This window comes from Triturus cristatus, chromosome 4_2, assembly GCF_964204655.1.
Source record: "Triturus cristatus chromosome 4_2, aTriCri1.1, whole genome shotgun sequence".
In the NCBI taxonomy this organism is placed as follows: Eukaryota; Metazoa; Chordata; class Amphibia; order Caudata; family Salamandridae; genus Triturus; species Triturus cristatus.
The window spans coordinates 947321686-947345587 of NC_140586.1; the positions used below are offsets into that span (position 1 = coordinate 947321686).

General features: G+C 47.8%; 1 protein-coding gene across 5 annotated transcripts in view; it reads left to right on the forward strand.

Moving 5' to 3' along the window:
• The first annotated feature begins 222 nt into the window (after positions 1 to 222).
• The window catches only part of LOC146839052 (uncharacterized), a 63361-nt gene continuing 39681 nt past the window's right edge, over positions 223 to 23902 (forward strand). For 2 of the 5 annotated variants that reach the window (XM_085603068.1, XM_085603067.1), the window contains exon 1: positions 234 to 597. The gene's annotated coding sequence lies outside the window, so the exon portion shown is untranslated. Of the gene's footprint in view, positions 603 to 3137; positions 3327 to 23902 lie in introns of all 5 variants that reach the window. The other 3 variants (XM_085603065.1, XM_085603064.1, XM_085603066.1) reach the window with 3 other exon arrangements.

Sequence of the window (23902 nt, forward strand, 5' to 3'; positions counted from 1 at the left end):
GCACTTATTGTTGAGTGTAAGGAGGCAGAACACTGATTGCTGTTGCGTAGCTGTGGCGCGAGGAGTCTCATGCTCCGCTGGGGGAGGCAGTGTCTGTCTTGAACGCATGCGTAGTTGCTGCCGCAGGCAGTGTCTGTCCTCGACGCATGCGTATTTGTTAATCCAAGGCCCTTCTTAACTCGCGCGCCGCTGCTGGAGGCAGTGTCTGTCCCCGGCGCATGTGCATTTGTTAATCAACAATCCCTCTTTAACCCGCGCTCGTAGTTCAGTCCTGGGGCTTTCTTGTGTCTGATGGAAGACAGTGTTGACGGTCCTGGCTGTGTCCTCTCTCGGTTAGACAATGTACAGGCAGTGCTCTCCCTGCGAGGCTGCTCAATACTCAGTGACACAATCTTAGTTTCATGTGTTTTGCTACGCGTACTTGTGACAAACCACGTGTCCTGCGCATGCGCAGCTGTAGATCACCAAGGTGGCTCTTGTCCCGCGCGCTGTTTGTTGTCCCTGCGGCGCCTTCAGAGCCGGAGTCCCTCGGTGGGTCCCCTCAGGGCCAGGCCGCTCCTCCCTCGCCGCCTCTCACAGTGCGAACGCACAAGAGAGGTAAGGTAAGAAATAGCCTCGAGGCAGCGGTCTAAGTGCATTAAACAAAGTATGGGAACTGCAGTGGGGGCGGGGCCTGTGACTAGGAGGGGCGGGGTCTGTGAATGGGAGGGGGACATTGAATGTTGGGGTGGGGTCAGTGGGTGTGAGGGCGGGGTCAGTGGGTGGTGGCCGGGGGGTCGGTCAGTGGGTTGGGGTGGGGTCTGTGAATGGGAGGGGGGCATAGAATGTGGGTCCGGCCAGGCTGGGCCCAGCTGCGCTTTTGCTGGCGGCAGCACCACAGCGGCATTCTTACCACCCAAGACTGGTTAGGTTGTGAGCGGGCGGCCGTATGCTTCTCATGCACGCCGCCAGTGCGACCAGAATTTGGAACTCACTTCCTCCATACCTTCGCACTGCCACCTCTTTCCACATCTTCCAAAAGGACCTTAAAACTCTTCTCTTTCAAAGACACTGCTACCAATAATTCCCTGGCTCTGACTGTTTCATGTTCCTCACTGGAGAACTAGTTTTTTCTTACGCTTCAACTGTGGAATGTGTTTTTTTGGAACCATAATCGCTCCAACTTTAGTTTGCATTGTGTAATTTTTAGCGGATTTATTCTCTGTAAATATTTTGCCATAATATCTAATCCTATATACTTCGCTCTATTGTAAAGCGCTCTGACACCTCTGGGTAAAGTATGTGCTATTAAAAAATTGTCTAAATAAATCCAGTGCCCTGCGACCAGGCTGTTGGAGACTCGTCGTGGCCTTGGGGCTCCCAGTCACACGTCCTTAGGTCTGTAGACTAAAGACTCTTGCAGCTTGCACCTAAGAACTGTTCAATTCCTCAGGTTCCGGCGGGCTGCTTTTGGAGGCTTCAGGCATGATTCTGAATGCCGCCGTAGTCGGCGAATCTCAAGTTGCATATTCTTACCTTTCTCCTGGGCCACTGCAACCACAGACTTTTACCAATTTGCTGACCGCATCTATAAATGATGTTTGATACAAGTGTATCCACATGAGCATCTTTTAATTTGGCTGATCTGGGTTGTGACCTGGGGCTTGCTGCAAATATTTTTAAGTCTAGCCTACTCAGCACTCAAGCGCTGCATAGGAGGGACCTCTTGGAATCGCTCAGGACTTTTGTTTAAACTCGTGCATGTTTTGCACTGTTCTCTATTGACACTCGTGCACGTTTGGCGATTCCCTTGCGGGATCGAGCAGCGGCGCCATCTGTTTTCAATTATCTTGCTTGCTCCTTCGAAACAGATGGCGCCGCTGCTCGCTCCCGCAAGGCAAACACTGTGCGTGTCTGGTCCCTGTTTGAAACCTTATTTTTGTGCTTTTTCCCACATGGTGGCCCTATTTATCTCTTTTGCCTTTGGTTTTAGTTGTGCATGTCCTTAATTGTTAACTGCAGTACATTTTGTTGCTGGCAGTTCGCTTGGCAGGATGGTCAAATCTGCTTGTCGTGCCTCGTTGCTTGAATGGTTTGCGTGTGGTTGGGTTGTTTTTACATGTTCATGTGCTTTAGCTAAACTATGTTACTGCTGATCAAAAAAAAAACTTTTCTTCCGGGTGGCGGTAACTCGTGTTCGTATTCCGGAGAGGGTCTAGATCTTTGCGATATCAAGACATCACCACAGCCTGATATTCCTAGTAAATTATTTGATCTCCTATCTAGGTTCCATTCCACTCTTCCATCTCCGGCTTGATGTGGTTCCTGTGCCTCTAGTCCCCTCCCCCCTTTCTTGTTTCCCAGTTATAGCCTTCAAAGAAAGAGAACCCGTTTGAAAAAAGAGCACCTCTTTCCCCTAGAAAAACAAATAACCTCAAATTTATGGCCAGTCGACGTTAATCTGATTGTAAGCCTGGCATGCGTTCAGATTGTTACACCACTAATCGCTGTCGTTTGAGTTATGTGCTAACAACCTGGCATGAGATGTTTTCATGTACTTGATCTTTAAAGTATGTTTTCAAAGTGCCTATATGCTTCAAAAAGAGCCAAAGTTGGGGTATTTTCGGCTTTGAAAATGATCAGGTTATAAGTCTGCCCTGCTCCATCTTCTTTGCCATAATGGGGTGCGGTCTTTCAACTGACTGGAGAGTATGTTTCGATTTAGAGGACTACGTCATAGGAACAAGGTGACTGTGCCTCTGTCTTGTCCTGTTTTATTTATGCGCAAGGCGTGTGGTCTCAGTCTATACTGCCATTAATTAGTTTCTTTAACTGATGTATAAGAGAGAGATCTTGGCAGTCGTGTTTTTTGTGTGCGTATTATTCATTTTTCAAATACTTCCCTGACCTGTCCCTCACTTACCAGTGAAGGTTATCAACGCTTCCTTTACCCTCCACACTAATAGGTTTGCTGCCTTTAGTTTCTCTGCTTGTGGTGTTCCCCTTTTTTTGTATCCTCCCTGGTGTTCACTGCTTTGAACCTTTACTTGTTTCACATTCCTATGTCTGTGGCCTTATCCTCCCACCTTGTTTGTGCATTTTGCCTATCTTCTGCTTGACCTTGGAGCTTTAGTGACCATGGGGCTTTCTGTTCTCAGACATTGAACACGGCACACGGTTCCTTCTAGGCAAGATGTCCCTGCCTCTAGGAATGCAGCACCGGGCATTCAGTTACGATGATGCCCTGGATGACACTGCTCCGATGACCCCTCCTCCTTCAGACGCGCGCTAATAACATCTGGAGGCAGCCTGTTATTCCGGAGCACAAGTACAAGATGCTCTCTAAGGTATGCACTTCAGCCTTTTGGAGAGGGGGCCGTATCATTCTGACGGCCAGACTTTCCAAAAACTCCACATAATCACCTGCTAATAAGTTAAGATTTTACGATCATTGACTATCTTGTGTGCAAGACCTTTTGTGGAATACAGGAAGCTAAGTGGGTTTGGGGAGTTGCTAACAAGTATTTTGTTTTCTCTTAACCTTTTCCACCAACGTCACAGTGGGCGTGTGCGGAGGACGGCCGGCCAAACTGCGCACGCGTCATTTCTTTCCGCCCTGCGGCGGAATGTCCACCGCAGCGAAGCGGTTAAGCATCCGCGGACACCCACCAGGATAATTACACAGCTGTTATCGTTTTCCTAGGAGATGTGATGACCCGGATTTTATCGTAACCTGTGTTTCTGGGGCATACAGTTATGCCCGATGTGTCATTGCTCCTCGTGGAGTTTTGAATATATTATCACTGTATTTAGTTGTTGACTTGAAAACCTGTCTTAAGTCTTTATCTCGTGCTCTAGCATCCAGTCTATTTTTTTTTTTTGATGCATGCAGAAGAGGCTAATTCATTTGCTTCAGTCGTCGTCTATTTTTTTCGCCCTTTGATGCCCCCCACCCGACTGATTTGCCAATATAGACTACCTATTAGCTCCCAAATTTCTTCATTCTGTTCGCACTGAGGATGTAATAGCAATCATGAATCTCCAAAGCTTCCTTTTTAGGGCTAGAGCGGTTGACCTCGAAGCTGGGGGACCAGGTTCGAGTCTCAGCAACTACGCTCAACCGCCTATGATTCTGGGCAAATCACTTAAGCTCCCCGTGCCTAACAAAAATGAATGTGTCCTCATGTAACGAAACTGGTGTTCATGTAAAGCACTCTGATACCCGATGTCTCGGGTCTAGTGTGCGCTATATAAACAAGCATTGGCATAGCCAATAGGTCTCGCCTTGGGGACCTTATAATTTTTTAGCCAGGCAGCACAGTATATATTACATTAGTCATTTAATATATTAAAGTTTGGGGTAAATCAATGGCGGGAGACAATTCATATGCTGTAAAAAAACATCTAATAAATGAATATGCAAGCATATTAGTAATAATGATTGTTTTGTCAGAAATGTATTGATACCATTATTAACTGCTAGAAGGCATCGGACCAGATGTTTGCTATGTGCAGATTCGCTTCTGTGTTCGGTCAACCCCACACTGCATGGAAGGCACAGACGTACCCAGTTGGAGCAATAAGCTTTTGCTTGATTTTGCCAGGACTTGGAGCTCCTTGGGGGCTGGTCCTCAAACACACACAAAGCTTTTCTTGCAGTTTTATATAGCGCAGACTCGACCTGAAGTGGTCTTGGAGCGCTTTTTGTAGGCACTGGCAGGAGAGCCAGGGGTTAAACTGAAAAAAACAATGCATGGGTGGACAGGCTTGGGGTCTCATGCTATTAAAGCCTTCCCTTGCATCACTATGCTGCAAGCACAAGCTTAATAGGGCCAAGGAATGTGCCTTTATTTTGTGGGTTTAGGCTTTGTCTGATGAGTCTGGAGGTGGATAATACACTAGTATACATAATTTCTCATTTAGTACCCATATGTTGCCTGGCTGATTTCTGCTAGATTGCTAGTACTCCAGTAGCCACTTAGTTGCATATTTGGTTGGGCGGTGATGAGATCTGCAGAAAATCCAGTGACATGACCACTGTAACTTCACATGATGCAACTCAAAATAACAAATCATAACATAAAAGCAACATACCTAAAAACAGGACTGCAGTGAGCACCCACAAAGGCCACAAGGGCAATCCATGTCGCTTTTTCTGCCTCCCACTGCTAGTGGCACCCTAGTTGGCATCTGAACTGAAATGCAACGTGCCCTTTGCCTAAGGTTCATAGTAAGCGCTAAGCGCTATATGAATGTAAATACAAATATGCACAGGTGGGAGCACTGTCAGGGAATAGGTAGGGCTCTGACGCAACAGAAATGCAAAACTAGAAAGTACTGTAGTCTAGACAAAAGAAACTAATTTCCAATCACCCACCAAAGGTGGCTTGCTTCATCATCTGGGAACAATGGGAGCTATCATTACATCACTCACCTATAGAGAAATGAAGGTGGTGGTTATACAGTTGTCCCAGAAGTGAGTACCAGTATACTTCTTATCTCATAAAAAGCATGGTGACTATTTAAAGGGTGATGTTTGCAGTGCTGGTGATAGTGAGTGAAAAAAGTGCTACTAAAAATGACTACCAAGACACAAACATATTTATTCGAGCGCTGTCTTGGTGTCTCTCTAAAAACAGTGCATATACAGCTTTAACAAATAACTGTTAGATGTCCAGGTCTACATGTTTCAGCTAATGGATGTTGGAATCCAAGCTTTCGTCAGGACCTTAAATTATTGCTACTGCAAAAACAACAAGTGCTAATGTGTAAAAACATTAAACAACATCAAGGTTGGTAACGATACAACCTGGATAGTCTTGTAAATCCAAAGAGGACAGCTACAGACAATGGTATTTGAAAGATACCCAGCTTTCTGCGGGTGCGTACCTCGCCTCACCTGGCATCCGCTCAGGACTTGAGACACCGCTCTACAAAATGGAAATGTACAATAAATTGTTTTTACACCCGAAACCAGGAAAATATTACATCTGATTAAGGTGATGTAACATTCCATTAACTCCGAATAATACAGTATAAGAACATGGCAGATCAGGTATTTAAAAGCACTTTTTAAAGCAGTTAGCCATGGAAGTTTGTCATGAGCCTTAGTTTGGAACAGGCTCTATAACAAAACTCTATATATTGGCCTTCTTTACTTTCTAAACGATATTGAAATGAAGTCATTGAGTAGACACAAGATGCTATGCAAGCATATATATTTTTATGCGTTTTCTCAGAGTGTAATCCATCTCCAAACGGGAGAGAAAATCTATTGTTTTAGGTGAAGGCGCTTATTGTATCAACCTATACTTAATTAATATGCACGCAAACGAAGGCATCAATCAGTAAATCGTACCTAGGTAAATCCTGGCCGATGAAGGCTATAGTCGGCCCAAACATGCAAAAGATTAGGATAGGGGTGTGGCGGCCTGGCTTACCTGTCCGTCGGAACCCCTCTCTGGAACTGAGCTGGAAGGGGAGGTAACCGGCGGGGAGGTAGTCTGCTAATAAATAGGCCCCATAGTGTTCGCCACTTGTCGAGCGTAACATCCATGATTGTGTGTAAAAAAACGGAGGCGCACGACTGTGACGTAGTCACGTCTTACGTGTGAGACTTCTGGGAGTTGTAGTGTATATTTGATTCAAGCGTGAAACAAACCTCAAACACAATAATTTCCATCAGCATATCAAATATGAACATTGTGTGCGTGTTCTGGAAAAGAGAAATTGCGCTTTAGAAGCATATAATCGGAACGTTAGACCAACAGTACTTTTTGTATATTATATGTTGATTCGGGGATTATAAACTGTCTAGGTCTTTAAATTTATCCCTCGGACCCCCCCTTTTTTTGTAAGAGATTTGTGAGCAAAGAATAGGTAGGGCCACGTGTTAAAAGGAAGGGTAGTAGAAAATGCCGTCAATCATGGAGGAAAACCGACTCACAACATAAAAGCAAGAGTTATAAAATTATTCACCTGCTTTCGAAAGTTGCAAAGAGAAACGAACAGATCAGACATCAGTCGAAAGTGTCTTTTGTTGGCGATAAATAGAACAAGGTTAGTTCAGGAATCTGAGGGAGTAAATATACAGGGAAAGATAGGGCAGGAAGAGTGGAATTGGATGGAATGTGAAACAAGACGGCAAAAGTGAAAGCAGGGGTGCGCGCGCGCCGGCAAACACGCGAGTGGTGTGCGGGCAGCAGCACCAAAAGTGAAAGTAATCACGCTACAGATGGCGCCTCGGGCGCTGAAAGCTGGCAGCTGTGCACGTTCACGCTCGCGTGAACGCAAGCTTTAGGTCAGCAAAATCCAGTAGGTAGCACTTTGAAAACCTACTTACTAAATGTCTCGCCTGAGCCGCGCATGCGCTGGCTCAGGCGAGACCTAAAAAGGGCTTTGTCAATATGGACTGTCTCTACATGGGTAATATATACCAGCCATAGCTGCAGTGCCTCTGTTACCAAGGTAATAACCTTTGTAAAAAGTCTCACCAGTGCTATATGACTTATTACTTAAATATCCAATTTAAATATATTTTGGCAAATTCAGCCATATATCTCCATATGGCAGCTTATGAGTTCTGAGAATAAGTATATTTTTTATCTCAAATATACTCTCTCAATTTTGGTATACATAAAATCACCCAGGCAAAAGCTTCTATTTAGTAGGCTGAGCTGCACACAGGAGCCTACTTGCTGAAAGGCTACCTGTAGCTGATGAGCTACTCGTTGGAGAAGCCTGTTCTAGGAATGTGTATTCCGGAGGAATTCAGATGCAGAAACACAACACTGGTTTAGTCTTTTGTTCTAATATTGCATGACCTCAAAGGTGTAGAATTTAGTGGATTGTTCATACTAAGGTTGACGTATTGTGTGGCGTTACTGCCAGTGCATGCCAACGTTGGAACTGGGGAACCAGATTTGAGTCTCGGCCTTGGCTCAAAATCCTGTGATCTGGCCAAGTCACTTTATCTTCCCATGCCTGTACGCAGTGAATGTGTGACCTTGTAATGTGTAGCTGGTGCCCATGTAAAGCGCTTCAATTAGGACCTCAGGACGAGTTCACGATATATAAAAATGCAAAAATATGCGCAAAGTATTAAAAACAAAGACTTAACATAAGGAAAGACAAATATATATGCATTTCCTGACTAATTTGTACGAAGTGAAACCTAGATCAACTGCAGCTTCCTCGCTTAAATTGTGTGTTCTTAGACAAATATTTTGTTTCACCAAAACGTGTTTCATCATCTATCGTGTATGAAAGCAGTTTCAAATGTGTGAGTTCAGAATACCAACTGTACAGAAACCTATTGTGCTTGATTTAATAGTCTATAATTTTGCTCTATAATAAGTTGGGCCAGAAACAGGGTTTACATGACAACTGTCTTTCCTCTTAGTGTACTAATGGTTTATGTGTAAAAACTATCACTTTTAATAAGTACTTCTCAGTGCAGTGCTATAAAGTTATGGATCAACTTTATCATATTTTACATGATGTTTAATTGCGTGATTTACATAGCACACGTTTTCAGGGCTCGGCCAGACCCTTGGCTCGGCTCTCCCTGTAAATGTGTTTGCTCATCTGCCTCCAGCTCATCCGTATCATTTGCTTTTAGATAATTCACCGCCTTTCTTGCATCTCAATACGATGGAGGTTTGCAAAAGAATGTTCCGTCATATACAGAACAGGCGGGTGACTGCGGGGTTTACGCAAGGCAGGAGAGATGCAAGACGTGAGTCGGAAATAACCGTCCATACTAATGCGTGTTGGTGCCAGTGTGAGGTGTATGGCGATGCGCTGAATAGATGCAGAAGAAAGGCCACGTGCGCACAAGCACCCTGCGCAGAACAATAAAAACAAACAACATCAAGGCAGGCTCTGAGCCAAGAGGCTAGGGCCATAAATCGATAATGCTACTTTCACTATCAGTGAGGTTGGTGTCCTCTACAAACATCGATCAACCTGCTGTGTCTGGTTGCAGGATGGCCCTTTCTTTGAAAACAGCGAACGATAAAGATGTTGAACCTCTTCCATGGTGCAGGGACTCCCAGCTCCCACCCTGTTGTGATTTCGGCGTTTACTGCTCATGCAAACGAGGCAGAGTTTGCCCAGACCAGACACCTGTGTCCAGTAATCTTTTCATCCAGTCATTGAGCATACATCGTCTATCTCTACAGCACAGAGGTGTCTTGCAGCCGTTACCAGCAATGCACTAAAGCAATAAGATGCTGCCTGTCTCCAGGGACTGATTGCACCACCTCTGGGTCTTCTTTTTACAAATCATTGTTTGCAGGTGTGAGCTTCCAATTACCAGCAATGCACTAAAGCAATAAGATGCTGCCTGTCTCCAGGGACTGATTGCGCCACCTCTGGGTCTTCTTTTTACAAATCATTGTTTGCAGGTGTGAACTTCCAATTAGTTATGTGCTCTTGTACTAAGCCATCAGAATGCATTTGTTACTTGAAGACCCTGTGTCGTAAAGTGCTGTCTTGGAACATCTACTGATGCAACACTACGTGCAGGACGGAAGAGATTGTGATGTCACCCATAGGGCCTGCGTCCTCTGCCTTCCAGGCCCGAGGCAAGTGAAGGAAGAGACTCGGACACTGTTGAACAAGACGCACGCGAGGCGTGCATATTAAACCAGGCGCGCGCGGCAGCAGGGGGAGGGGAGAGAGGAGGGGTCCTGCTCGATTCACTTGCAGGAGCAAGCGGCTGGCGCCGCGATAATTGATAACATATGGCGCCAGCCGCTCGCTCCCGCAACGAAAAAGCCAAACGTGTACGCGTTGCAATAGAAAGCAATGCAACGCGTGCATGTTTTTGGGGAGAAAAGCTGATCGATGACATGAAGTCCTCTCCTATGTAGCGCATGCGCGCAACGTAGGCGAGACCTAAAAACTCTACAAAAAATAAGGCACGCATTGACATAACCAGGCTGACCACCAAAGTCATACCTATTAGCTTGCTTATTTTTATGTTCCTTATAAGATTGTTGCAACTGGTTACACTGATTTTTTTAAAAACAAATTGTGAAATACTAGCATACATCAACACATTTTGCTAAGAAATGGTACCTAAAATGTCACCCCGCAAACATTACAGCCTTTCGGAGCAGTAGCCCCCAATCTGCCCCTCCGGGGGGGGTGAAAGCCCACTATATGTCAGGGATTTTTATTTGCATAATTTCTTTTAGGGTGGGGGCTGCCCGAAACGGGCACGCCAATGCTCCCACCCCCCACCACCATTACAGCCTTTCTGCCCCCCTGGGAGGCAGATGGGAGCTGTAGCCCCCAATTTGCCCCCCCCGGTGGGGGCAGAAAGCCCACTAGAAACCAGGGATTTTTTTTGTTTTATTCGTGTATGAGTGGTGGCTGCCCAAAATGGGCATGCCAATACCCCCACCCCAGAGAAATTCCAGTCTTTCTACCCCCCTTGGGGCATATCGGGGCGAACCCCCCTCCCCCATTTCAACCCCCACCCCCGTGAAGTCGTGGACTTCTATGGATGCCTGAAGGAAAGTTGCTGACAGGCAGTCAGTACAGAGTGTCCGGTGGATCCCAAGGCCGGGATCAAGAAGGAAGGATACCTGCAAGCAGAAGGGACAGAGTCTGGGTCACTAGCCAGTGACCACGTGGAACCAGGAAGGATCCAGGCGATGACGGGAGATTGCAGGCGAAGAGGTGAAGCTTGTCGCAGCAGCCACGGGTACCAGGAGATGTCGAGGACGATCAGGACCAGGAGGCGAGCTGTCCCACGAAGGCTCTTGCTGTCGGCGGTGTCGAAGTCGAGCTAGGACTCACCAAGCCTTGGCAAGCGGAACCCACGAAGAATGGAGGACTTGCTTCTGGTGCAGACCAGGAAGGTCTGGGGTGCTTCTCTTTTGCAGAAGAGCAGGAACCAGTCTGGAGGAGCCAAACCAGCAGTGGAAAATCAAAGGTGTGTCGTCGCAAAGGCCGCTAGCCAACGGGCAAGCAACTGGACAGACGCGGCAAGCAGGAAAATGCAGAAGGGCCCCACGCAGGACTGGTGGAGTGTGGGGGCTGATCTTCGGTGCAGGTGATGCTTGGGGTTGGGGATTCTCAATCCCCGGTGCACAACTTCGAGGGTGCCTCAGAAGCTGCGCTGGAAGATACTCGCCACTTTTCCCAGGTAGCCGGTCCCACGTCTCTCGTCGCCTCCACGGATCTCAGCTCGGCTGTGGATGTGGATCAGGGTCGGAGAAGTCTGGAAGTCAAGGCTCTGGTCAGGCTCTGCAGTCGGTCCCTCGTAGAACTTCAGCAAAGCAAAGGGTAAGTCTCTTGATGGTGCCTGTTTGCACAGGGTAGCCACTCCTTGGCCACAAGGGAGATTCTTCAGTCTTCTTCTTTCGTCGAATGTCGAAGGTCCAGAGATTCTGTTCAAGTTGCAGCTTCAGGATAATCTAATTTAGCAGGGCCCAACTAGCTACTAAGATACTGGGCTAGTGGGCTGGGCTACCTGCAAGGTCCCTCCTATGGGTGGGACCAGGAAGGGAGTGGCTACACCCCCTTTCCTTTGTCCAGTTTCGCGACAGAGCTGGGGCTGGAGTGCCCCAGCACCGGTTTGAACTGGACTATGCATGGAGCACCTTGTGTGCCCCAGGCATGTCTCATTCCTTTCAGCCCTCCCTGCCCCAATACACTAAAGTCTGTCTTGGGAGGTGCTAGCACCTCCCCAAGCAGGAAACCTATTGTCCAGGCCTCCCTGGCTGGGAGGGCTCTCAGCAGCAGGAGGTCAGACTCGTCTCTGTGGCAGCAGCATCCATTTTGTGATGCTGAGGCTTTGGTGCGAGTTAAACAGCAAAGTAGGATTTTAACATGTCTCTCCCTCTAGAAGGGAGGAATAATATCCTCATTGCCAGAAATGGTATGGGGGTATTATTCCAAAGTGTTAGACACCTTACACGACATGTTTTGATAAAGCCAAACCATAGTTACCATAACCGTTTAAGATTATAAGGTACTTTAAGAGTATATGGTAGGCTATATCATAGAACAGCTATAAGGACATATTTCCGAAAGCTGCAGACAGGCTCAGCTCATGCTAGAGCACCATCTCACATGTTACCAAGCACTCTGCCTCCAGGATTGTTAAGGCCTGCCATAGGAGTGGCTGATAGGTACACATGTGTCTATATATAAGGGTAGATATAGGTATACTATATCTAAGCAAGGGGTGATTACACGACCTTGCCCCAGCTGAGTGATCAGCCAGTTGTGTCTGATTGGAAGGCCAGACCAGGGGTGGCATAATACATGCTGCAGCCCCTGGGAGGCCTAGGGTACACCTATGCACTGGGTACCTAGGGTACACTGTACAGGGTCCAATAAGGTGATCCTTACCAATTGGGTATGTACCTAGGGTACATGGAGTCCATTTTAAAGAGAGAGCAGACAGCCTGAGACCCTGAATGGCTGGATCTCAGGCCAACTAAGTCGAAAAACCAGCTAGACACTAGGCAAAAAGTTTGGGGGTAACCATAGTCAGATATTCACCTTCCTACAGAGGCATTGTTGCGAAGTCCTCCTGTGCCCCCAACGTTTTGCTGACTGAAGAAGACCTTTATTGTATGATTATTTAAAATCTTTTACAAAAGAAGCAACAAAAGTGCAAGTTAAAAGCATCAAATCTGGTTTAAAAAGACATGTATAAAAAGCAGAAATACTATACAGTGGTTAAACGCTGTCCATTTAGTAGCAGCATATGCAGAATTTGGCGTATGGAGTGTGCAAAGTACCATTGTCGGAGGTCCTTGGTATGATTATTTAAATCGTTTACAAAGGAAGCAACAAAAGTGCAAGTTAAAAACATAAGATCTGATTGATTAAAAGGACATGTGTAAAAAGCAGAAGTACTATACAATGATTAAACACAGTCCATCTAGTAGCAGCATATGCAAAATTTGGCGTGTGGAGTGTGCAAAGTACAATTATCGGAGGGGCTTGGACATGGATTATTCAGCTGACTCTTCTCTGGCTGTTCGTATGAGCATTTCAGCAGCTGCGTAAAACTTCCCGATTAGTGCCAATTCCATCGGGACAATAGTGGTGTAAATATGCCTTAAGGCCTCCTTACATGAACTCACGCTGTGTTGTATGAACATGGTTCTTGGGTACAAGCGCCTTGGAGAAAGCAGGACTGGGCAACAACAAATGACATGCTCTGCGGATTCTGTATGATATTGACACAGGCAGCAGCCAGAGACTCTGACTAACCAGGCCGGAGCCAGTGCTATGTTGAAAGACACTTAGAATACAGTGAAAACACCTACATACACTAGAGTACACTATGGGTTGGGATACCCCTGTGATTGCCATGACCTCCCCTGTAAGGCCCTAGTACATGATAGGGCAGCGGTATTAAAACTACCTCTTAAGTCAGAGGTGCAGAAAGAGGCAAGAGAAGTACAGAAAAAAGCAAGAGAGATTGCGAAACAAGCAAGTGAAGCGCAGAAAGAGGCAAGTGAGATGCAGAAACAAGCAAGAGAAGTGCAGGAAGAGGCAAATGAGGTGCAGAAACGAGCAAGAGGGGTGCAGAAAGAGGTAGGAGAGGTGCACAAAGAGGCAAGAGAGCTACAGAAAGAGTCAGGAGGGGTACAGAAATTAAGAGAAGTATAGAAAGAGGCAAGAGAATTGCTGAAAGAAGCAACAGAGGTGGAGAAAGAAGCAGGAGAAGTGCAGAAAGAGGCAAGTGGGGTACAGAAAGAAGCAAGATTAGTGCATAAAGAACCAACAGAGGTACAAAAAGAAGCAAGAGGGGTGCAGAAAAGGGTAGGAGAGGTGCACAAAGAGGCAAGAGAGGTACTGAAAGGCAGGAGGGGTGCAGAAAGAAAGAGAAGTGCAGAGAAAAGCAACAGGTGAGGAAAGAAGCGAGAGAAGTGCAGAAAGGGGCAAGAGAGGTGCAGAAAATGGCAAGAGAACAGCAGAAAGAGGCAAAAAGGGGAAGAAGGGTGAAGAAAAGCAAGAGAGGTGCAGAAAGAGGGACGACGAGTGCAGAAAGAGACAACAGGGATGCTGAAAGAGACAACAGGGGTGCAGAAAGAAGCAAGAGAGGTGGTGAAAGGCAATAGAAGTGCAGAAAGAAGCAATGGGTGCAGAAAGAGGAGAGAGAAGTGCAGATAGAAATTAAAGAGGTGCAGAAAGAGGCAAGTGCAGTGCAGAAGGAGGCAAGAGACCAGCAGAAAGAGGCAAGAGAGTTGCAGAAACAGGCAAAAGGGGTGCAGAAAGAAGAAACCGGTTTGCAGACAGAGGCAAGAGCGGTGCAGAAAGAGGGGTACAGAAGGAGGCAAGAGGGATGCAGAAATTTGCAACAGGTGCAAAAGAAGCCAGAGCAGTGCATAAAGAACCAACAGAGGTGCAGAAAGAGGCAAGAAAAGTGCAGAAAGAAGCAAAAGAGGTGCAGAAAGAGGCAAGAAAACTGTAGAAAAAAACAAGAGCAGTGCAGAAAGTCAGGAGAGGTGCACAAAGAAGCAGGAGGGGTGCAGAAAGAAGCAAGAGAAGTGCAGAAAGAAGCAACGGAGGTGCCGAAAGAGGCAAGAGAGGTGCACAAACAGGCAAGAGAGGTGCACAAACAGGCAAGAAAGGTACAGAAAGAGGCAAGAGAAGAGCAGAAAGTGGCAAGTGGGATGCAGAAAGAGGCAAGAGAGGTATAGAAAGAGGCAAGAGAGGTGCAGAAACACGCAAGAGGTTCAGAAACGAGCTAGAGAAGTGCAGAAAGAGGCAAGAGAATTGCTGAAAGAACTAACTAGGTCAGAAAGAGGAAAGAGAAGTGCAGAAAGAAGCAACAGGTGCTGAAAGAGGCAAGAGGGGTGCTGAAAGAGGCAAGAGATGTACAGAAAGAAGCAACAGATGTGCAGAAACACGCAAGAGGTTCAGAAACGGGCTAGAGAAGTGCAGAAAGAGGCAAGAGAATTGCTGAAAGAAGTAACTAGGTGCAGAAAGAGGCAAGAGAAGTGCAGAAACAGGCAGGGAAGATGCAGAAAGAGGCAAGAGAGATACAGAAATTTGCAAAAGAGGTGCAGAACGAAGCAAGAGCAGTGCAGAAAGAACCAACAGAGGTGCAGAAAGAGGCAAGAGGGGTACAGAAAGAGGCAAGAAAAGTGCAGAAAGAAGCAAAAGAGGTGCAGCAAGAGGCAAGAAAACTGTAGAAAAAGGCACGAGCAGTGCAGAAAGAGTCAGGAGATGTGCACAAAGAAGCAGGAGGGGTGCAAAAAGAAGCAATAGAAGTACAGAAAGAAGCAACAGAGGTGCTTAAACAGGCAAGAGGGGTATAGAAACAGACAAGAGAAGTGCAGAAAGAAGCAACAGAGGTGCCGAAAGAGGCAAGAGAGGTGCACAAACAGGCAAGAGAGGTGCACAAACAGGCAAGAAAGGTACAGAAAGAGGCAAGAGAAGAGCAGAAAGTGGCAAGTGGGATGCAGAAAGAGGTATAGAAAGAGGCAAGTTAAATGTAGAACGAGGCAAGAGAAGTGCAGAAAGAGGCAAGAGGTGCAGAAACACGCAAGAGGTTCAGAAACGAGCTAGAGAAGTGCAGAAAGAGGCAAGAGAATTGCTGAAAGAAGCAACTAGGTGCAGAAAGAGGCAAGATAAGTGCAGAAACAGGCAGGAATGGTACAGAAAGAGGCAAGAGGGATAAAGAAATTTGCAAAAGAGGTGCAGAAAGAAGCAAGAGCAGTGCAGAAAGAACCACGTGAGATGCAGAAATTTGCAAAAGAGATGCAGAACGAAGCAATAGCAGTGCAGAAAGAACCGTTAGAGGTGCAGAAAGAGGTAGGAGAGGTGCACAAAGAGGCAAGAGGGGTACAGAAAGAGGCAAGAGGGGTACAGAAAGAGGCAAGAGGGGTGCAGAAAGAAGTAAGAGAAGTGCAGAAAGAAGCAACAGAGGTGCTGAAAGAGACAAGAATGGTGAAGAAAGAGGGAAGATGGGCGTAGAAAGACGCAAGAGGGGTACAGAAAGAAGCAAGTAAGGTGCAGAAAGAACCGTTAGAGGTGCAGAAAGAGGTAGGAGAGGTGCACAAAGAGGCAAGAGGGGTACAGAAAGAGGCAAGAGGGGTGCAGAAAGAAGCAACAGAGGTGCAGAAAGAAGCAACAGAAATGCAGAAAGAGGCAAGAAAGGCGCAGAAGGAAGCAAGAGTGGATTGCACACCATTAGTACCAATTTAACACCCACATTTAGCAATATGTTCTAGGTTTGCAAAGGGCACTGAAACACATGTCGCGGCATTTTTGGTAACGTTTGAGCTAGAAACAAGGCTTTTTTTGTTCAAATCTGCAGATTAGGGAGCAGATGATGGATTATGTGGCTAATGCGGAAAATGTATACTTGTGCGAAAGTCAGTGCAGCCAGTTGCATAATTCCAGTGGCCCTGCTCAACGGAAGACTAAACCTGAGGTTACCACTTCACAACAAAGACTACCATACCACATAATTACTCTCCATAACACATAATCCCAGTCTACATAATTTCTACACACTAAATACAACATACTTTCTATCCACATAATTTCACTGCACAATTTATCCCCTTAATTCTACTACACACAATGTACATCCACTCCACTCCACTCCAAAAAACATTAGTAAAAAACGTTTACATTTACAACGCCAATAGCTCTAACTCTCTCGCAAATGCAAAACCTATTACATTGCAAACACTTCTTTAACTAGTAGATGTGTTTGTAGAGTAGTGGAGAAAGGGTGCTGGGCCTCCGACCAGGGCTCACTAATTCCACTACGTATGACTTGCTTGAGGTACCATGAGAGGTTCTTGGCCCCCAAAGTCCCTCAGGAGTAAAATAGACTTCATCCCCCACCCCATAGTCTGCTAGGAGATGCATTTTCAGAGTGGTGGAGAAAGGGGGGCGTGGCCTCCAAAGACGTTTTAGCAATCCCACTGTGTGGGACTTACTGGAGGTAATAGATGGGGCAGTTGGCCCCCAAGTACAACCTTGGATGGCCAATTACCCCCCTCCTATTACCTCCAGTAAGTCCCATACAGCAGGATTGCTAAGTTTTCATAGCAGGCCATGCCCCCTTTGCCCACTACTAGCCTACCTCTTACCTCCAGTAAGCCCCACACAGTGGGATTGCTGAGAGGTGGACACAGGCCACGCCCCCATTCTCCACCACTCTGCAAATGCGCCTCCTGGCGAGCTCTTGGTTGGGGGATGAAGTCCCATTTCCTCCTGTGGGTCCCTGGGAGCCAACTAGCCCTCCTGTTACCTCCAGTAAGCACCATACAGCTGGATTGCTGAGAGTGTTCAAAGGCCACGCCACCTTTTTACACCATTCTGCAAAAGCGACTCCTGGCGCACTGCTGCTCGGGGGATGAAGTCCACTCTAGTCCTGAGTTCCTCAGGACACAACAGGACCTCATTGCCCCATCAGCAACGCGCCAAGAGGCGCGTTTGCAGAGCGGTGTAAAAAAGGGTGTGTCCTCTGCCACCTCTCAGCAGTCCCACTGTGTGGGGCTTACTGGAGGTACCTAGTGGGCTAGTTGGCCCCTAAGGGCCCATAAGATGCTAGGGGACTTCATCCCCCAGCCCAAAACGCACCAGGAGGTGCGTTTTCAGAGTGGTGTAGGGAGCGGGCAGGGCCTCCGGCGAGATACAGGCTTCAGTTTTCTTTTTCGTTTTTTAGGGAGCTGTGTGGCCCCCTTCTCTTAAAATTTTTTGGGCCCTGGGGACCCCATCCCCTGAGGACCCCATCCCCCAGGGCCTGAGCGTGGCCCCCCTTCCCAGGGCCACTATTGGTCCCGGGGACCCCATCCCCCGGGGCCTGGCCTTGTTTTTCTTTTTTGTAGGGAGGGGGGCTGCGTGGCACCCCTCCCCTGGGCCACTTCAGACCCCTGGGATCCAATCCCCAGGGCCTGGCCTCGTTTTAAATTTTTTTGCCAGGTGGGGGGTTGCGTGGCGCCACTCTCCTGGGCCACCTCTGGCCCCGGGGACCCCATCCCCTGGGACCTGGCCAGCCTGGAATTTTTTGTGGAGGGGTGCCGCATGGCCCTTCTCCTATGGCCAATTATGGCCCCGGGGACCCAATCCCCCGGGGCTGGTCTTCCATTAAAATAAATAAATAAATTAAAAGGGAGGGGGGCCACGTGGCCCCCCTCCCGTGCCACTTCTGGCCCCATGGACCCCATCCTCCGGGGTCAGCCCTCAAGTTGTAGACTGTGGGGAGAATCCCCAATGCCCCCACAGTCCCTGCCGGTTCCTCGCCTCCTGCGGGAGCCGGCATTGCTTTTGGGCAAAGGGAGCTGCTAACATGCAGCTCCCCTTGCCCAAAAGCAGTTCTGCTTTGCTTCTTGGTAGCGAGAGCAGGTTTCCTGCTCTCGCTTCCAAGAAGCAAAGCATAGTTTGCTATGGCAGGGCGGGAGACATTGTAGCTGGCCCTGGGGGGTGGTGGTCCCCAGTGCCATCAAGGGCTCCAGAAGGGGAGGGCACGCAGCCCCCCTCCCAACGAGTACAAAGCTCCAGGGAGGTGGCGGTCCCCGGGGCAGTGTGGGTAGGGGCAGGATCCCCCCCACACAAATTTTAATTATTGATGCCACGGGCAGGTGGCGGTCCCCGGGGCTTGGGGGGGGCTGCGAGGCCCCCCTCCGCCCTTAAATAAAATGTGTGCCCCGGGGAGGTGGTGGTACCCGGGGCAGTGTGGGGAGGGCCAGGAGCCCCCCCACTTTAATTTATTTCAAGCCCCGGGGAGGTGGAGGTCCCCGGGGCAGCGGGGGGACTGCGTGCCCCGGGCATAATTAAATAAAGCTCAGGGGAAGTGGCAGTCCCCGAGACTGGGGGGGGCTGGGAGACCCCCCACATCTTATTAAACAAGTCCCGGGGAGGTGGCTGTCCCCTGGGCTGCGGGGGTGGGAGGCGCTTGCTCCCCGCATTTAATTAGCATAGCCCTGGGGAGGTGGTGGTCCCCAGGGCTGCGGGGGCCCCCGCTAATTAACTGGGCATTACCCCCGGGACCTGGCCCACCCGGGGTCTTACTGATAACTCCTGCACTTAGTTTAAAAAAAAATTCTTGGCAGGATTCGCACACCTGGCATGAATTGTTCGGATTTTTAAAATTTTTATTTTTATTTTTTGTAATGCTTTTTTTGGGCTTGGGGGTCTTTGTGGGAACCCCTGAGCAGGCCTAGGGTGTCAGGGTGTTTCTACCCTGCCCCCTTTTCTTGTTTTTCCTATTTTTTACACCCTTTTTCTTGTGACTCTGTTACCAAGTCACAAGATGGCTGCCAACACTGCCTGGTTTGGAGTGTTGGCAGCCAATCAGAGTGAAGCGCGTACCCGGGAGGGTTCATGAATCCTCCTCGGTGCTCAGATATCGATATTTCTAATTTTTTACATTTCTCAGTAGCTACTGAACGGATTTGCACCATTTAAACAAGCATTGGCATAGCCAATAGGTCTCGCCTTTGGGACCTTCTAAGCCTTTAGCCATGCAGCACATTATCCTGGGTGATGTGCTGCCACGGATTGAAGAGCGATACAATTACTGCACACTAGGTCATGCATTGTGATTCAGGAATACATGCCTGCTTCAGGAAACATTTATGGACACATGAAGCAGCCAGAGCTAATGCACTTTTTTAAAAAGTGCATTAGCACTGTATACTATATACGCAGAGACACTGACTGAATGCAGTATGGGCAGCAGCAGTGCAAGCTGCACACCCAACAGTGCAAGCTGCACACCCAGCAGTGCAAGCTGCACACCCAGCAGTGCAAGCTTCACACACACAGCAATGCAAGCTTCACTCACACACACACATACAATAGGCAGCGCTATGCAGGTTCCCTCGCAGACACTGACTGAATGCAGTATGGGCAGCAGCAATGCACGCTTCACACACACACACCCACAGTAGTGTAAGCTGCACACCCAGCAGTGCAAGCTACACACACACACACACACACACACACACAGTAACACACAGCAGCGCAAGCTTCACTCACACACACAAAAGGCAGCGCAATGCAGGTTCCCTTGCAGACACTGACTGAATGCAGTATGGGCAGCAGCAATGCACGCTTCACACACACACACCCACAGTAGTGTAAGCTGCACACCCAGCAGTGCAAGCTTCACAAACACACACACACAGCTGTGCAAGATTCACTCACACACACAACAGGCAGCACAATGCAGGTTCCCTCGCAGAGGCACTGACTGAATGCAGTATGGGCAGCAACAGTGCAAGCTTCACACACAGCAGTGCAAGCTGCACACCCAGCAGTGCAAGCTTCACACACACACACACACACAGTAACACACAGCAGTGCAAGCTTCACTCACACACACAACAGGCAGCGTAATGCGGGTTCCCTCGCAGAGACACTGACTGAATGCAGTATAGGTAGCAGCAGGGCAAGCTTCACACACACAGCAGTGCAAGGTTCACACACACACACACACAGCAGGGCAAGCTTCACATACACAGCAGTGCAAGGTTCACACACACACACACACAGCAGTGCAAGCTTCACTCGCACACACACAACAGGCAGCGCAATGCAGGTCCTCTGGCAGGATTTGAAAATGCACCCCTGGTTATGTAACCCTATTAAAGGCGGGGACAACTATGGCCTGTACCATTTTGTGACTATCACCGCGGAGACATGAAGCCGTACGTTTGCCAAAGAAGAAGATCAGCAGAGTTGCCGCCGCAACCCAGGGCAGCTTGAGGAGAGTGCTCATAGGGCATCTGGCGTGAGCACAAGGTTGGGCAGGGGGTGATCGTGACAAGAGAGGCAGTGGATTAAAATCACCAATGCGGGCCCTGACCACTGACCAAAGGTGAAAGGCGGGTGAGTGTTCTCCCAGGGGCCTGCCTACGGAGTGTGAAGACCGGCATCACTGCTGCGGCCCGGGACCTTCGTGAGACAATGGGCGGCACCCGCCTGCGAATAAAGACTGGCATTATAGCTGCAGCCAGGGCATCCATGCGGAGGAGGAAGTCTCACCTACCAGGGGCCAACTTTGATTAAGACCGGCATCATTGCTGCGGCCCTCAGTGATGTCACTGAGCATGTTATAAGTGATGTAATATGTGACGTCATGATCAGCGCATTGCGGGGGCGCGAGTTATAGTTAGCTCTACTAACTATATCGGCCAAATTGCTCTGCTTTTATACGAGTGAAATGTCAAACTAACTATAACGTCCCTAAAACCTATGGTTTTTACAGTGAATTTCAAAGGTTTTTTAAATGCTAATTTCTTTCTACAACGTCCCTGAAGTCTCTGGTTTCTTAGTGAATAAATATATATATATATATATATTATCTACTGGCGGTCGCCAGTAGATAGTTATAGTTAGGACCGTGTTTCCATAGGAAATCCGCAACATTCTATTTGGAATAACTTTGGCGCCGGTTGACGAATCTTCGCGAAATTTTCAAAATAGGTGGGACGCTCCGCTCCGCTCCTACCCTGAAAGTCTCGGGGGGGATTCGTCAAGCGGGGGCTGAGAAAAAAGGGGAGTCCCAAAACGCGTTTTCCCCATGCAATTTTCCATAGGGACCTTTAGTCCAAGGTACAGCCCGAACGGCTGAACAGAATTACTTGAAATTTAGCAGAGAGGTAGTCCTCAGCTCAGGGAAGTGCCTTTTGCAGGTCTGGTGTCAATCTGTTCAGTAGTTCCTGAGAAAATCAAAAGTAAAATCATATGTGTGGTTAGGCTCCGCCCACATATATCTCATCCTGAGATCTGATTGGCTGTCAGCACTTCATCCAAGAAGTGTTGGCAGCCATCATGGGACCAATATACATGATAGCACCTCATTAAAAAGCATTGCAGTTAATAGAAGGTTTTAAGACTTTAGTTACATTATAAATCATTTGTTGATGGTACCATACTCATTTTAGGAATTGTGGTATGTTCTAAGGTGATTTCACCATGTGAAAAAGCCTTCTGCTGGGATATCATGATTGAGAGAAAACTATTTTCTCATGCTTTTCCCACAGAGGTTTGGAAGGTGATCTATAAGCTAAACTGAGAGCTTATTTTCTGTAAATTCACATTATCTTTCTCAGTCATGTGAGAATGAAGTCTGACGTTCTCAGTAAAACATGTACATCCAACAAGGGCAGAGACTGTCAGTTGATTCCTTTGTGTTCTACTGCAGCTTCCCAGAGTGTTCCAAAGAACAACTAGAGCGCTAACAGTCCTACTTATGATAAACGTATGGCACACCTGAAGCCATCTTGCTTGGATTAAAGTGGTAACTCTTAAAACATTTAATTTAAAAAGGAACAGATGAGAGACTCCAGCCTACCCTAGCATTAAGCAAGTTCTATGGGGCGACAGGCTCTCTGCAGGTTGAGGAGGAGGGTAGTTTTAGACCGGTCAAGCAGGGAAGCAAGGTATGGGGGTGCAAGTTAGAGGGATAGAAACCCATCAAGTGGGTGTGATTGTTACAGTAGTTATTATTTTTATGCTCTGAGCGAAGAAAAACAGTAATACAGGAGGGCACATCGATGAGAGCTATCAGACACATGAAACGATTCCATGGAGGTGGACACAGGGCGCTGAGGTGATGCACTTAATCAGCTGGGGGCGCGAGAGGTTGAGAGTTCTCACCCACCATAACATGATCAACTCTCCATGATGGCACTTACAATTTTGACGTGGAATGTCAATGGTTTGGGTAGTAAGGTGAAGCGAACGCTGGTGCACCACTACCTTCATAGGCATGGCCCAGGCATGGTGCTGCTCCAGGAGACCCACCTAAGAGGCAATCACTGAAAAGCAATAGATAGATATGGGTACAAGTTGCACATGCACGCAGGGTATACCTCAGGCTCAAGGGGAGCAGGGATTCTAATTAAGGCATCTGTCTCACTGATAGTGAATAGGTGTTGGCTCGACAAGCTAGGACAGTATGCAGCAATCACAGGCACTTGGGAAGGGAAAACTCTGAACCTTTGCTCGGTATATATTCCTCCGAGGCTGCATAGTGATACCCTTACACTGCTGGGAAACACCATACTTGAGTTGCCCATAGGCACGCCCATTCTTGGGGGTGATATGAATGCAGTCATGGACCTGCAGTTAGATAGACTGACAGAGGCAATGGGGACACTCTGAAGTGAACCACTACAGGGATTTATAGCAGCGATGGCATGATTGACCAGTGGTGGGCTCATAATCCATCGAGTCGGCAGTACACACATACCGCCGCGGCACATAAAAGCCACTCCAGACTAGACTACATCTTCACATTCACATCACAGGTGGGACAGTTTTAGGAGACCACACACAAAGCACGTGCTATATCCGACCACTCCCCAGTCACAGTGCAGTTAAAGGGACCAACGAGAAACACTACACTGCTACCGAGAATAGACCCATGGCACTTCAGAAAGAAGCAGTTCGTGCAAAAGGTACAGATACGTAATACACAATACTTTCAAGACAATGAGGGCTCGCTGAAATCGGCCTCCACTTTGTGGGAGGCTTACAAGACCGTGATCAGAGGATACGCCCAGGCACAAATAGGGAGTCATAGAAAAGAACAAAATAGAGAAGCTGAAAAACTTGAGAACTGTACAAGAGTGTAGCAAGTAAAGTTGCTCCCCATCTTTTAAATATGTACCTTGAGTCAAGGGAAAAAGGGGAACTCCCCCGGGACCAACGCACAGCCACGATAGTGGTGATCCCCAAAAAAGGTAAATCGCCGGTCGAGTGTGGTCGTATAGGCCGATATCCTTGCTAAACACAGAGGCAAAGGTGCTGGTGAAGATACTAGCAACCAGACTACGGGCATTCAATTCCACAGTGGTCCATCCGGATCAGTCAGGGTTTATACCTCATCGGGGCACACGGCTCAATAGTATTGAATGGCAATTCATATTTGCCACCCTGGAAAGGCTAGGCTTTGGACCCAACTTCTGTGAAA